Genomic DNA, 15,286 nt, shown 5'->3' with positions numbered 1-15,286 from the left:
CCAGGCGGAGCCATCCGCGCACCGGAGGAGCTGCAGGAGCAGCGCTCTACGAGACGCATTAACGGGAGCGCTGCTGGCAGCGAGGGCGCCGTTTAATGAGAAAACACGGTGGGAAGTTCCTCTGTACGCCGACGGAAAGCCAAACTGATGCGGTGTTCCCTTTGCGTGATGCAAGATGCACCGCACCGCTGAGTGAGGATGGCTGTGGCAAGCGAGGTGCTGTGCACCTCGGGTACAGGAGGGCTGTGCTGGGGGGTGGATGCAGATGTGTGCAGGACAGAAATGATTCTGGGGCTTTCCATGAGGCTTGGCAGCTCTCCCTGGGAGAGTGGATCGCAGGCAACGAGTCTCCAAGAAGGGCAAATTGCAGCATCGCTCTGAAGCGAACCGTGGCTTCTTAATTATTCTTTGCGAGTTTTAGATGTGTGTGAACAACGGGTGCGACTTGCTGACAGCCAGAGTGATGATAGGGCTGAAGGAAGTGCGAGCAGAAAACACTTGAGGCCAATTGCATCTGTCGGTGCTGGGAAGGTTTGTAGGGATTCCTGCGGAGAGCTCGCAGACGGACGGAGCAAGCCCTGCAGGACGCGCGTCCTCGGGACCAGGAGATTGCCTGCAATGTTCAGACCTTGCAGGATGGGATCCCTGGGGGGGTTGATGCCCAGCTCTGCAAATATCCACGCGCAGCGCTTCCGCCTTGTGCTCAGCGGGACGGTTCCCAGGGAGTTTACTGGAATCATTTCATTATGGCCAGGTTAGTGGGAAAATATTGACAGATGATTCAAACCCGCCTGTCCCTGCGTGTGAGGACGGGCTTTTCATTCTTCCGTCTGAGCAAATAGGAGTGTGCTTCTTCGTTGTTTAGAAGAAGGAAGGAATATCATTGAGAATCCGAGTTCTTCTCTGCCTAGCTTGCTAATGCCCAGCCAGGGCTGCCCCTGACTTTCCAGCCTCCCCCATCAATGGGCCCGTGGCCTTTATCATAGAGTTCTGTGCTGCCTTCAACCCCTGCTCACAACCTCCCCAAGGCTCTAGGGTGATGGGTTTCATTTGGCCAAGTAGCGAAATGAGTTACAAACAACAACAAAATCACCCGCAGGACGGTCACCTTTGATCCACATTAGTGAATTCCCAGCAGGATGGGACGCTTCCAGTCTGTTCCCATCAGTAACCATGGCCTTGCCCCCCCACTCACCCATGCCACCAAGCAGTGCAGCTCTCAGCCCCGCTGGGAAGCAGCTCCCCTCGTTTCCAGGTGAGCTCTGCTTTCATGTGCTGCTCCCTTTGTCAGCGCCCTTTGAAAAGATTACTGCTGCCAATGGAAGAAGCAATCTGTCAGAGCTGACATTCATCCTCTCTCCTCTAAATTGCTATCTCGTCCTGCTTCGGCTGTGTCTGGAGCGAGGTAAGGAGGTATTAGTGGAGTCGGCGCTGGGTTTTCTTTATCTTTTTATTAAAGCCACCCTTACCCGTGATTCTGGTTGTGATAGGGGGGTGTGTTAATGAAGAAAATATTGATGTCTACATCTTGATACTGGTGATGCCCTGGGGCACTGCGACAGAACGTATGTTGACGGTGGAGCTGATGTTGGCGTGCTCTCTGGGATTGATGTGAGCCACCTGCGAGCCCCAGCCCCCTCAGCCATCCCCACGCTTTCTCTGCTGCCTTTGTGGAGCAGCACTGGGCTCACGCTGCTGCTCACAGCGAGCTGAAACGATGCTGCCAGGTGCTCGTGCTGCCGCGCTGTCCCTGCCTCTCGCAGGGATTGTTAATGACCACGTTGAAAAACAGAAGCCCAAAGACTGATCCCGGGGGCACTACACCATTAACCTTTCCCCCCGCTGGGAACTGGCCGTTTATTTCTATTCTCTTCCCTATCTCTTAACTTGTTTTAATCCGTGACAAGACGTGATCATTCGCCCGGTGCTAACCGTGTTTCCTGTGCAGCCTCCAGGTAGGTTGGGACTTTATCAAATGCCTTTGAGTACACGAGCACATGGCCCCTCCCTGCCCTATCCATTAAGTCTCTTTCACCCTGTGAAAGGCTCTCAGTGGGCAAAGGAGGTGCACATCACCATCGCTGCTATTTCGGGGTATCGCTGGAGAATTCTGCCTTCTGGAAGTGCCAGCGAGGTGCTGGTTTTAAAGCACTGATGGGGAAAGGTCACCTTGTCGTTTTGCATGCCTGTGGTTAAACTGTCTCATGGCTTCTGCACTGCCTTGTTTGCAGTTCAAGCAGAGCAACGGCAGCCTGAGCATGCAGCGTTCCTGCAGGAGCGGCGAGCTTTGTCCCTGGGCACTGATTTAGGTTGTGCTCTCTTCTTGCCTGCTTTGAGTTATAGACAGTCTTCTGGCTTTCTCCATTTTTTTTCTTTAATTCCCAGCTTTTCACATGCAGCGTCAGCTGATCTTCTTTGTCCGGGGTTTTTTCGTAGTTCTGGTGTCAGACAAATTTCTGCTACTGTATTAAGTGTGCTGAGGAACCAAAAAAATCACAGCTGTCAATTGGTTCTTATCTCTTGTGATTAAGAAGCACTTGGGTTTTCCTGGAACTGTGTGTTGTCCTTATTGGAGCAATGTTGGCTCAAGGATGTAGAGGTCACGGCCTCATTTTGTGCCAGGGAGCATCAGGCTGGGTGTCAGAGCAATGTCTTCTCCAGAGAGCAGCCAGGCACTGGCACAGCTGCCCAGGGCTGGGGAGTCCCTGTCCCTGGAGGTGTTCAGACCTGGGGGGATGTGGCACTGAGGGATGTGGGCAGGGGGCATGGTGGGGGTGGCTGGGGCTGGGGGCCTGTGTTCAAACTGCAGCAATAGAGAAGTTGGATCGTGGATGGGGACAGGTTGCTGTAATGCTCAACAGGTGGATTACTTCGTATGAGACACTGTAAATTGATGAGTGTGGCAAAGGCTCCTATGCAATTTATTAAGGAGATCGGGTTTGTGAGTGGCAGCGCTTCAGGAAGTCCCATCTGCAATGGGAACGGCGCTGGGAAGCAGCGAGCACCTGGGTGGTGAGAGCACATTGAATGTCTCCTTCACAAGAGAGCTTGGAGAGCACGGCTGCGCGGAGCCCTGCAGTGCATTCAGCTAAAAGGGTTGAGTGGAAATCCTGTCAGCGTTCCCAGCTCTGAACCGTGCAGCAGTGACCTAAAAGTCTCATGCCACAGCAGAGCGTGCGCCAGCGCCGTGCTCGACCTATGAGCACGTGCTGCATTTGTTTGGTGCTCGCTGGTGGGATTTCAAAGGTGCTGGGTCAAAACGAAGCGTTAACGTTGCGTGCAGAGCTGTCTGCCTGCACTCTAATGCTAGTGTGAAGATGGCCTGGAGTGGTCGCAGTGTCACTGGGGGAGATGTCTGTAGTGCTGAGCGTCTGTCTGTCCTCGGCTCGCTCTGCTGTGCCTGGTTGATGGGGGTGGTGCTGAGCACATGGGAACGGCACCGGTTTTGCTGGGCAGGACGGCCAAGTACCTGCACACAGAGCTCTTCAGTTCCAGCTCAAATGCAGCCTAACCTCAGCCCAGCAATGGGAATTCTAAAAGAAGGTTTTTCTCTGGAAAGGTGTTTTTTTCTCCCTCGCTTTAATGCAGAAGTCATTTCCAGTTGCTCTGAGAACGAGCCCCGCCGCTCCCGTCGTTCAGAGAGTGCTTTCCAATTCATCAGCTAACAACTTGCTGAAACTGCAGTTTGAATTTCTAAGCAGGTTTCCCTGCCTCAGGTGAGTTTCCATCCGATCACAGAATGCTCTGAGTCGGGAGGGGCCTCCAAAGTTCTCCTGGTGCCCCCCCCCAGCGATGCATGGGGACACCCATGGCTCCAGCAGCACCCAGAGCTGCCCCCGACCTGGGCTGTCTGCAGGGAGTGTTTTCCCATCTGTGCAAAAGGGGCGGGGGGGGTCAGTGCAGAACCAGGCAGTGAACAGCAGAACTGAGCAAGTCATGGGCTTTGGGAAATACGATTTCAGCCCGCGGAGCTCTCTCCTGGCAACGTGTGTTTCCTGTAAATGGGAAGTTGTTTCTGCTAGGAGCAGAATTTTCCTCTTTTTGAAACTGAAAGCTCATTAAAATCTGATGTTAAGCGATCAGATTTCTTCCTAGGGACAAATTGTTTCGTGTACTACAGCTTTCTCCAGCCGGAGGAAACAAAGGTATCCCAGCAAATGATGGTGCCCGTAGTACACGTCACACAGAACGCTCAGCAGCTGTGTGTGCCACCCCTGCTTGCTGGGGCAATAGAGAGGGACAATGCAGCAGTGAGGGTCCGGGCCTGTCCTGTGGGGATTGGGATCGTAGAATCATTAGGAAATTAGGACATTAGGAAATACTACTTTTCTGAAAGAGTGGTCAGCCACTGGAATGGGCTGCCCAGGGAGGTGGTGGTGTCACCGTCCCTGGAGGTGTTCAAGCAATGTTTAGATGTTGTGTTGAGAAACGTGGTCTAGTGGGGTTATTGCTGGTAGGTGGGTGGTTGGACTAGATGATCTTGTAGGTCTTTTCCAACCTAGCTAATTCTATGATTCTATGAATCATAGAATGGCTTGGGTTGGAAGGATGGAGAAGATGAAGCTCTGGGAGACCTCATCGCTCACTGCAGTGAGCTGGAAGGAGGCTGCAGGGATATGTGGCATGGAGGGACACGGTCAGTGGGCACAGTGGGGTGAGTTGGCCTTGGACTTGGGGATCTTAGAGAGCATTTCCAGCCTTTATACTCCCTGGTTCTACGCAGGAGCACCGTGGGCAATAGGGGTTCTGGGATGCCCCCGAGAGGGGCAAGAACGTGGCCAAGCTCCCCCATCCATGAGAATCCAGGGTGGGGTCACGTTGATTCTGTCTTTTCCACTCCAGTGCTCAGTTTGCTCAGAGGTAAGGGGCTTACAGGAAGGCTCCTGCTGCAGCTTGCACCAGGATGGGGGGCAGAGAGGTGCATTGTGCTCACATGGTTCCCCTTGGGCAGCTTCCATAGCTTCCATTGGCACAGCTGAGAGAGCCCCCAAACAGCTCCGGGGACCTGTGGCAAGGTGAATATTCATCCTGTGTCTGGTGCAGGGGAGAAGACGGATAGTAAATGGTTCACGTGCTGGAAACGACAGAGGTGAGCGCACCAGTGTGATGGTTTGGTGTCTTTTCTTCTGCAGTCTAGAAATGCTGTGGAATTTATGAAACGGAATGTACTGGCTTTAAGTTTAAACAGAATGAAAACCCCGATTTATTGGCTGTTTGCTGAGTTTAAGCTTAAACATTACAATTAATCAAAACAGAATTTAATGAAAATCCCGTTGTAGACTGAACTATGTTTTCCCAGTAAAACGAATAAAACCTATAAGAATAATAAGAAAATTAGGCCAATGGGCTCCAGCCCTTCACTCTGCCCAGCAGCAGTTGCCAGGTGTTTTGGAGGAACACGCAACTCCTGACTGCTCTTCTCAAATGGGTTGCCTGTTCCAAGAGCAAGAGTTGCTAATTACAGCCAGCTGTTAGGGTAAGGGTGAACTCTATGCTGTTATTAGGATGTATTCTTTTGTCACAGAAGACATCTCCCCCTCTTATGAGCAGCATTTCAAGTTACAGCGCTTAGTAGCCTTTTCCTTCCCAAGAGTTTGCAAAATCCTCATTATCTCTGGACTAAGATTTCTGGCCCTTCTGTTATCTCTATAGCTGGGATGTGACAAAATCAAGTTGTCGGAACAGGCTGATCTTGGTGATGAGAAGAAAATAATTTCCTTAGACCTGAGGGCTTCTTTGTGTCTCCCGTGGTCAACAAGGGTGAAGACACTTGTCTTTGCTACCAGGTGTCACAGGGCCACAGGAATACCTGGGTGCAGGAGGTCCCCCACCATCCTGCACTGTGCCATCCCCCAGTATGGGAAGTGCTCCATGTGGCTCCCTGGGAGTTAATTAATGACAAGGGCACCTTCTCATCCTCAGCGGGCCAGTGTCACCTCCTCACCCAGTGGGACCTCCTCACCTGAGGTCCCTCAGCCCTGGAGGTCTCCGTGCTACTCACACTAATGGCAATGCTTTCAAACAGCTGTCATCTACTTTTATATGGATTTTTAATTGATCAGCTTCCTCTGGATTATAAAATGTGACCGGGCTCTTTACCTCACTCATCTTCTCAGAGCTTTTTTTTATGTGCGTCTCCTTCAGTGAATCAGTCTGAAATTGGCTAAAAGCAAATCCTGATGGCTGTCTCACTAATGCTCATCTCCTGAGACTTTCATCTTCTGCTTGAGCTTTTTAGTGCCAGCTTACGTACGCTTCTTGTCCACCGAGGGCAGAGCATCCCCATCAGCTGTTGGCACTTTCTGAATCTGGCCTGTTTCTGCCCTGTGCTCCTGTGATATAACATGTGATAGTCTCTGTGCTTCATTTTGTTTGTTAGCTCTTGCACTGTGCTTTAAGTCGATGTTTTTGGAAGCCCTGGACCTTCCCGGATGGGATTTGTGTTGCATTTCATCCACAGCCAAACGCTGCATGCTCCTCCAGCATCACCACCCCATCAGCCAGCTGCCATGCAATCACAGAACCATTAATGCTGGAAAAGCCCTCTGAGACACCCAGCCCCATCACCCCACCATGCCCACAGCCCACGTCCCTCAGTGCCACATCCCCACGGGTCTGAACACCTCTAGGAACAGGGACTCCCCAGCCCTGGGCAGCTGTGCCAGCGCCTGGCCGCTCTCTGGAGAAGACATTTCTCCTGATGCCCCACCTGCCCCAGCACACAAAGCCAGGCTTCCATGCTGATGTGCTCTGTGTAAGCCTGAATGAGTGTTTCTTCCAGTAGGAAGATGCTGCTGTTCCTTCCCCTAGCAGGCTGGACCATTCTTTATGCTGAACTGGGCACTATGCAATGCGTACTGTGTACAGGTTGTGGGTATAGTATGGAAAGGAGACCAGCTAGCACCAAAGCAATTGCCATCAGTTATAATCATCTTGCAGACATTAATTATATATAATTCCAAGTTTGGTACCAAACCCTGGAGGCTTATTTTTCCTGCTTGGTTTCACAGTGAACGCTGTGAAACTAAAGCAATTTCACCCACCACCTCCACCTCTTGCAGAAGGGATGGTACGTAGCACGTAACCATGCTCTTTCATTAATTAAATCTGTCTCTGTTTCTCTAGAAGATTCCTGAGCATCCCTTACAGAGCAGCAGTGGGAAACCCTCTGTAGCTGTGCAGTGCCTCACCTGGATGTCACAGCCCATGGTTTCTTCCAAACGTGCTGGTGGGGCTGGGCTGTCACTGGTGTCCCATGTGTCACCATACACCGTGCTGGTGGGGCTGGGCTCTCCCTCGTTGTCCCTTTTCCTGAGCACGCAGCCATCAGCCCCTCTGCGCAGAGAACAGAGCTGAGCGCCTGCAGATAATTGAAAAATAAATAATGGGAGTAATTAGTTCATTATTTGCAAAATTGTTGTCAACACGTTAATAATTAAGCAGCATCTATATTGCATAGTGTGCCTTTGGTTAATGTGGCGGTGGTTATTAAAATACATTAATGATTCCCAGAAAGTTCATGTAGATACTGCAAACGCCGTCTCCAAGTTCAGCCACGGTGCTTTTATGCTCCCAGCATCCACACACTTTGCAAAGAGGTGCGTGCAGCTCATTCTTCTCTAAGCTGCATTTTTAATCTGTCACTTAATGTGCGTTTTCCCAAAGCCATTTTGTGGCACTGGAGACATCTGGCAGCCAAACTGTTTGGTTCAGCTTGTAGGTAACTAAAGGAGAACCAGGACTTTGGGTGCACCCACTGACCAAACAGCCTGCTTCTGTGGGAGCTCTCTGTGGGATGCTGGCTGTAAAAGTTAAAGAACAAAAATCGGGATGACAATTTAAATGCGTTTTTGTTTTAGCTCACAGGGTGAGGAGCGCAATCCAGAAATGCATTGCTGCAGTATGACTGTAACTGCTGGCGTCCTGCAAGCTGCTGTGTGTATTTTAAACCATGCAGTCCCAAGCACACCGCACACTTAATCTGGGCTTTCCACAAGTGTGTCTGAATATGATGGAAAGCTGCGCAGGAAGAGGCTTCTCTGGTTTAAATAATCCATTATTTGAGTCTGTGATCCTAGAGATTCGTACTCAGCTGTGTAACTTTTTGCTGAGGAATAACCATCCAAATCATCCCAATGGTTGACTCAGATTGCTGATGTGCTTCTGAATTATATCAAAATTCGGCTCATAGAATCACAGAACCATCCAGGCTGAGACCCCCTGCCCACATCCCTCAGTGCCACATCCCCCCAGGTCTGAACACCCCCAGGGACAGGGACTCCTCAGCCCTGGGCAGCTGTGCCAGCACCTGGCTGCTCTCTGGAGGAGACATTGCTCTGACACCCAACCTGAAGATAGAAGAGGAGAGGGATTGACGTGCATACAACTGGATGGCAGTTAGGCACTGTGTGCCTTCAGGTATGTGAGCGATGCGTGGAGCTCAACAGGGCTTAGACCACAGTGCTGGTTAGACTGTGCCTTGGTCTGTGGCAGAAATTTAATTGTTCCTTTAGCGTACAGTTGTAATTTGTATGATCTTTCTTGTTGTATTAGTTAATTTCTACTTTCCGGAGGGCGTTGCTTGCTGGCTTGCATGCAGCTGAGCAGCATGGCTTGCCTTCCCAGCCCATCACAGATTTGTTTGAGCACTGGCTAGTTCAGGTCCCCTCTGGGCAGCAGTGAGTGCACCCGCTGGCTGATAAAGGTGCTTATATTCTACTTGCTCAGGACGATGTGTTGCATTCCCTTCCTAGCTCGCAGCCTGCTTCTGGGATGGGTGGGGGGGGGACATGTGGCTTTTGCCATTGTCTTTGACCACAGACAGCGTTAGCTGGGCTGCTCAGGTGTGTTACACCTAGTGCTTCTTTTCAGCAGAATCAAAGCAGCCGTTTCCTCATTCTGTCCTGGAAATAGAAACCAATTACGGAGTGGTGTTTCTCCCTCCCCTGGGAACGTGATGCATGTGTTCTTTTGTGACACAGAGCAGCTTTGCCTTGTTGGTACCCAATCCTGGCCCACAAAGCACCCTGCCACCCGTGCTGGGACTCCAGCAGGCTTTAACCATAAAGCCCCAGCGCTTCATCAGAGGATTATTATGAAGTACACAAGTGGTATCATTAAAGATGTCGTAATACCTGATTAGACTATGGATTTAGAGATGGAGCAGCATTATGCAAAGATACAATGTAACTGGGCTAATAACAATCAACTGATTAATGTAGTACATCTCGTTTGGGCCTAAAGGAGAATAGGCTGAGATGATTAGCGCAGGAGGGATGTGCAGAAGCACACAAAGCAGAATGCACACGACACAGCTGAGTAAAGGAGGGGGAACTGTATCAGTGTACCAAAATATGAAGATGTTTAAAGGAGGAGCAGTGTTGTGAGGCACCTCCTGGAAGGAGCCTGGCAGATGCGGTGATCCTGGGGCGTTTGTTTTTACCTGTGCTTGCAGCTGCACGGAGTGAACATCCATCGTGGGAGTAAACAGCCAAACAAAGCTGCAAAAGAAAAAAAAAATAAAAAGCCAACCAACTCCCAAATGCCAGAACCTGAGGCTGTGAGCACCTGGCTTTGGCTGTGGTAGGCCACAGTGAGCAGGGAGGAGCTGGGTGCCCTCCTAAAACCTTTGCTAGCTCATTGCCCACATGTGGGGCTGGTGCTGGATGTGCATGGGCACAGCAGGGCTGCAGGGCAGGTCATGGCTTTGCATTTCATGCAGCGCTCAGGTGTTTCTTGGGATGCTTCCCAGGGAGCTGGGAGAGCTCCTCGTCTCCTGGAAGTGAGGTAGCAGTGATGCTGCTCTGCAAAGCAGGGAGCTGACCTTCCTGTCAGGATGTGGCCCACCTACTGCCCCTTGGTGATTAAAGACAGGGGAAGAAGCCCTCCAAAATTCATTTTTTTAAGACATTGAGGATGACGAGGCATTTCTAGATACAATAGCACAATCAGAACTTCATTCACTGGATGAATAAGATGTATATTAGGAGGCTTAACTTGCAGTAATAAGTGAAAAGCAAAGCACAGTAAATGAAAGGAAGGAGGCTGTTAAACATATATAGCTTCTTAAAATATAAATAGAACTTGAGATCTTATGTTGCCTCAATGGACAGAGCTGCAGTCACCTGCGGGTTGGATGTAAAGGAGTGCTTGTGTGTGTATGCATTTGGGGGGAGGGAAGGGAGACAGGCAGGAGGGTGCAGCCCGAAAGTGGGAGCACTTCTGTAGTGGAAATAGGAAATAAACTCCATCTGAGGTGTGAAATAAAATATTACTGCCGTGCCATGGTTTGGTCCAGGTCACCCCTGCAGGTCCCCTCTGGTGCCGTTCGTTCTGCGGTTTGAGCACGGACAGCCCAAGTCCCCATCTCTGCTGTCAGTTCCTATCTTTAAAGGCATTAGAACAAAAATTGAGCCAGCTATATTTAGCCAGGTTTGAAAACCACCTTTTTTTTTTTTTAACCATTCTATGCTGCATTTGTAGCCTGCTCGGGTCAGATGCTTGAGGGGCGGCCTTGTTTGTTTCCTTTTATTTTTGCTCTTAATTGTTGCTCTGTAGGAGTGCAGCCTTGCTTTGCCCGGTTGTGTCCTGCTCATGCCTCCCCCTGGGCAGAGGGCCCTGCCCAATGGCTGCAGGGAGGAGCTCAAACCCCTTCTACCTTGCAGGAGCGTGCATGGAAAATAGCTACCTTCCAGTTGCAAGCAAAGCAGTAGAACAAAGGACAATCCTGACCTCTTCGTGTCTGGACCTGGTACAAATGCAAAGTAATTGAATGCTGCACTGGAATAGTTACCAAAGGAGCAGTTTTGCCACCGACTGTGGAAGGGCTGTGAGTTCTCCTCTGTGAATGCAGTGCTATAGGAACAAAGGCACTGGCAGCAGTGGGAGCACAGCCCGCTGTGTGTGTGCCCACTCCCAGGGGTAGATGTTCTCTTATCACCAGTGCCCGACCCCGATGTTTCTGCATTTCGTCTCTGTTTTGTATTTTCTTCCCATCTTCTTTTTGTAGATGGAGGGATGTGCCATCCGTGCCTAAGACTCTTCTCTGTGTCGCTCCCAATTATGAGAAGACAGGGAAATTTAATTAAATTTATCCTAGCTGGATGGATCTTCCTTTCACGGCTTAACTTTCTGCTTTTGCCTTACACGGCTATCATTTTATAAATCATGAAGCCTCTCTGTAATTCTTTTCAACTTAGTGAGTGCACTCCACGTGTTCTTCGGTTACGTGTAATTCTGCTCATTTCACATCTCCCGGGGCTTTTGTAGCAGGGTACGAGACGCCATTAGGAGTAATCTGTCTTCTTTTTCCAATACAAAGCGAAGCAGATCTGATTTTAGAGGTAGACTAATGCACGGTTTCTTATTCAGAAGAAAGCTGTATTGCGGGAACAAAGCAGATTATCCGTGGTGGCCGTGATTCATAGAGCTGACAAATGCATCATTTATCGTTTGGGCTGAGGATGGGTGACCGGACCTCGGGGGGGTGCAGCAGTGCTGGGTGTGGGGTCAGAGCAGCTGGCAGTGGAGGGAGGACTTGAATTGGTCTGCTAGTCGTAGAGATTTAATTGTGGCCCTATTTATTCTTCCTTTCTGCTCGCAGGCGCTAAAACCTCTAACGTCAAGAAAATACGAGAGTAGTGATGAAGTGCTGCCCCTTAATTGATGTGGGGGATTGTGTAGTTTCTGAGCTGAGGAAAAGGGATGCAGACAGCTACTCCAGATCCTGAGAACCACGCACAGTTCTGCTTAGTTAATGACATGAGAAGAGCAATGGATCTGCAAAGAACGTTCCGTTCTTTGCAGATCCATTGCTCTTCTCATGTCATTAACAATACAAATGATGAAATGATCGCACTGCGGTGAGTTCAGGGCGTCTGCTGTGTTTGGTCCTTGCTCCACTTGTCACTAGTTTGTGTGCACTCCTTGGAGGCTGATGGAGATCATAGAATCATACAGTCATCGGGGCTGGAAAAGCCCTTTGAGACCCCCAACCCCATCCCCCCACTGTGCCCCCTGCCCACGTCCCTCAGTGCCACATCCCTGCAGGTCTGAGCATCTCCAGGAATGGGGACTCCCCATCCCTGGGCAGCTGTGCCAGAGCCTGGCCGCTCTCTGGAGAAGACATTGCTCCTAATGCTCAACCTGTCCCAGCAGACAAGGCAGCATTGGATTGTTGTCTGGCCAAGTGCGTGTTAGGGTGCAGATGAATGAGGCTTCAATGCGTGGCCACTAATTGTCATCCGAGAAGCTGACATCCTGGTGATGTGGGTGCCCTTTTGCCCCCTCCCCCACGGTTAGATTTTATGAACTTCACAGGAGTAGAATTTCTGTTAAAACATGAACGCAGGAGAAAGGGCTGAGACGTGTGATCCACGTGCATCTCACAGGGCCGCGGGGAGTCACTCCGGATGCGCTGTAGATCAGGGCACACGCATCATTTTCTGGAAGAAGCGCCGTGTGCGAGGGGGAGATTCAGCACCCGTTGGTTATGATGGGTGGAGAGAGCTCTCTGCAAGCCGTGCACGTAATTAGGTTTCCCGCAGAGCACAGAGTGAGCCTGTAATGACGTGATTTTTCTGCAGTCCCTCTGAAGGGCAGGTTGATCAGACGTGCAGGCAGTCTGGTTGATCCTTTGTACAGCGCTATCTTTGCTTCCCAAAATTACTGCAAAGGAAACTGATCAGTCGCTCGTTTCTCCTTCTGTTGTGCGGCCTTCAGTCTTCTCTCGCTCCTTTTGCTTTTCTCACTTCTTTTAGTTTCTCTTTTTTTTTTTCTTTGCAAATAAGTATTGCACAGCAGCCAGAGATGAGAGCATCCAAAGAGCAGTGCAATGGGAAAGAAGAAGAAAATCTTCCCGGTTCCCAGTTTTTTTCATTATCTGCAATGCCTTTGAGCGTCTTCCCCTGAAACCTTAATGTTGCCCAAATCAGAGGAGCTGCCTTTGCTGTGTGTGCATCCTGCACTACGCCGTGTCCTAGTTAACAGCAGACTCACCTTCATCAAAGAGGCTTGCAAGTAATTTCCTGAGTTGGTGCATGGGCTTAATATTCAGCTTCCTGCTTTGATAGCACAGTGAGTAATTCTGGAAAATACTGTAATAATGAAGATAACTTTGAGCATGTGGCCGAGCACCCATCAGGATACCCAGTGCATGGTACAGCCTTTGCCATAGAGCTGATCAGTGCAATGCCCCAGCAGAAGTTGCCTCTCTCAACACTGTGGTGTCCTAGGAGTACTCTGATGTATGTTGAAAAAGCGATTGAAAAAGAAAGAAGATGAAAAATGAGTGGTTTCCTATCAATTATTTACCCCTCTCAGGGCCTGGGATATGTTGCATTATGTGGATGTGGGAGTGCTTGTGTGAGAATTCAGTCTGCAGCAGGATCACTTGGTGCTGGGAGGTAATACAGTGGCATAATTCCTGAGCACATAATCAGTTGTGGGGGGGCCATGAAGTAACATGTTGAAAACTACCTGTTCCTTCCTGGAATAAAAGAGAATTAAATTTGATTCATGGGTCTATGGGTGATGTCAAGATGTGTGCAGCAAAGAACTTTGGAAATATGGCTATGACAGGGAGATGAGGTTTGAGATCTCTTGTATTCTTGAAAAGGGCTTTATGTATTTATTTAAAATATTACAAAGGCTTATTTAAAAAAAAAAAAAAGAACCCATAGCAAGGCTGAGGGAGCTGAGCGCGGTGCTCAGCAGCCGGGCCCTGACCCAGCTTGGTGAATTCTGTACAACAGAAGCATCTTGATTCATTTGTAACTCTTTGTACGTCCAAGCATCAGACAAAGCCACCCTCAGAACACTCAAGTGTGTAAAATCTCTTTCCATTTGCTTTAGACTTGGTAGGTCTGGGTCACCACCAGGGACGCATCGCTCAGCCGGGCGAATTCGCTCAAGAAGGAAGGCTGGGATGGAGGAGTTAAGTTGGAGCTGGCAGTGTTTCTGGCCAGCAGCTTTTCTTGAGTCTCTGGGGAGAAAAGCAATCGTAGAGAAAGCAGCAATTGAGTTCATTTGCAACAAACGAGAGGAATGGGATTGAGGGACTCTTCTGGTAGGTGTGAAAAAGGGACTAAAATTGTGTTACTGATGCTGGGGACACCAGTGGTAAAAGTGCTGTTGTGTTGGCAAACAGTGAAGGCTGACCTTGGTATGGTTGATCAGGGGTTTGGATGCATTGGTCACTCAGCACTGGGTTGCCCAGGCTCCTTGTAATGGCTTGACTTAAGAAATGAAAGGTGACTTATGTGCTCTTGCTACCCAGTGCTTATGAGGTCAACGGGACATGTGTAATGGTCAGGAGTACTTGCCAGTAACGTGAGTAAGTCACGGAGAATGAAGGTTTTATTTGTGAAAGAGAGATGTGTGTGGTCCCTTCTGTGGGGTGCTGGCATGCAGGAGCACCTCGAGCTGTGGCACTGACTGCCCATCCTGATACCCAGTAACAGCCAAACGTCAACTGTACTGGTTTGGAAATGAATCCACTCCTAAAAGAAGGCGGGGTAACCTTGGGGAATCTCCATTAAAATTTCTTCTGGACATTTTTCTCCTTTAAGAGCCAAGCAAGAGTGTTCTTTAAAATGTAATCGTAGCTGATTGCGCAGTTCTTGCTGAAACTGGGAGTGCTTAAATAAGTATTCAGCTAATGATCATTGTTTCTTAATTGCCAAGAAGGCTTGCTGAAGGGATATTTAAATACTGTAGTAATTCATTCTTTAATTTAGTTAGCCAGGCATTTGTAAAACCAAGTCATACATCACAGGGGGTTATGATAATATAGGTAATATGATAAAAAGGAATAAAAAAGTACAAAAGACAAGTAGGAAGATGAATATGCCCATGGAATGAACAGACCTGGAGGATACTTCAGGTCATTGTGCATTCTGTTGTTGCACCAGTAATTAAACGTTTTCTTCCCATCCAGTCCATTTCATATGATGCTCTTTCTTCCCTTACATCTCCTTAAATATTTTATAGGTATTCATTAAGAACAATTTTCTCCAAACCATTTCAAAAACACAACATCATTTCATAAAGGTATTTAACCTGTAGTGTTCCATGAGCCCTGGGCCTTTTATTTCCTATGGCACCTCAGCTGCCTCTGCCATCTTCATCTTGTTCCCTGCAAAACCTGGCTTTGGAATATGCTGTTGGTTGTAGCAAAGCTCTTCGGCCTTCTGCCATTTTTTTTCCTAATGTTTGCCTTCACCATTGAGTTTTATGGAAAGACATTGCATCACGAGCATGAGTCTGGAGGAAAAATCATCAGTGGATT

Source organism: Numida meleagris, chromosome 5, assembly GCF_002078875.1.
Source record: "Numida meleagris isolate 19003 breed g44 Domestic line chromosome 5, NumMel1.0, whole genome shotgun sequence".
Lineage (NCBI taxonomy): Eukaryota > Metazoa > Chordata > Aves > Galliformes > Numididae > Numida > Numida meleagris.
This window is presented reverse-complemented; position numbering follows the sequence as displayed.